Consider the following 1,017-nt stretch of genomic DNA (forward strand, 5'->3'; position numbering starts at 1 on the left):
CTCCAGTTGCCGACAAACGTATAACAGAGATTGGTTTCTTTCGGACATCGAGGAAGCGGGACCAGAGATTCTGACCTCTTTCGGCGCACGGATTGCATTGCTTCTTCTTCTTGTAACAAGTGAGACACAAACCACAGGCTTTCTCACCTTTGATTTTTTTTCCAACAAGAGGGGAATGATTTGTCATGAAAAGGCATCTGAAATCATGCTTCAGAGTGGATCGAAGCTCCAGGGGCAGCAGTGTTCTTACACCAAAACACTTGGAACACCCAAGGATCATGGCTCTTGCCTGAATGACAAAAGGAAAAAAAAAACAGATCCAAGCAGAAAACCCAATGAGGCAGACTGTAAATTTAGGGTTTGACTGAAAACTCGAAACAGAGAAGACCCACCTGTTCGATCAGCTTGTCCATACGTTTGGCTCTGTCCCATCCATTTTGCTTCTTCTCGGTCTTGGAGGCTGATATCTCAGTAACTGTCCATCAGGAGAAGCCGTATTCTGATTCTCGACAGCCCCTTCTTGCTTCAGCCTCCGCTTCCATTGAACGCCCATTGCTAAACAAACACCGTATATCAGATTGATTCCTGTAGCAAATGAGATGGATGAAGAAATGGTGAGTCAAAATTTACCGCGTACTCTCTCACCTTTGATTTTACCATGCCTTTATCGACATATTTTACAACAAAGTGGATTAGAAACTGCATATGTCAAATGAAGCCAGACTGTCTCGAATTCTCTTACCACCGAGTAGTCCAGGTTCGGTTTCAGGGCTTGAGACACTCTCTCTGCAGATGTCAAATATGTTTCAAGGCCTGTGTCGGTCGACCCATGTTTTCCAGGGGGATTGCCACTGCTGAAACAGTGCCCAAACAAACAAACAAAGGCATACAGGATTTATGACATTGAAAACAGAGGAAGTGAAACTGTGCCCAAACAAACAAACAAAAAAAGACACAGAATTTATGATATTGAAAACAGAGGAAGTGAAACATAGAGATAATTTACCTGGATAGCTT

The 1,017-nt window shown here is 43.3% G+C and overlaps 1 long non-coding RNA gene across 2 annotated transcripts; it reads right to left on the minus strand.

The window, feature by feature from the left end:
• Positions 1-6: 6 nt before the first annotated feature.
• Positions 7-1,017, minus strand: LOC104801729. 2 transcript variants are annotated; one of them, XR_002023702.1, is made up of 4 exons: positions 1,007-1,017; positions 743-851; positions 393-585; positions 7-289 (listed from the first exon to the last, which is right to left on the minus strand). It is a non-coding gene; the product is annotated as an uncharacterized LOC104801729 (long non-coding RNA). The 2 variants fall into 2 exon arrangements; XR_769929.1 differs by having other exon boundaries at positions 743-854.

This window comes from Tarenaya hassleriana, unplaced genomic scaffold (assembly GCF_000463585.1).
Source record: "Tarenaya hassleriana unplaced genomic scaffold, ASM46358v1 Cleome738, whole genome shotgun sequence".
NCBI lineage: Eukaryota > Viridiplantae > Streptophyta > Magnoliopsida > Brassicales > Cleomaceae > Tarenaya > Tarenaya hassleriana.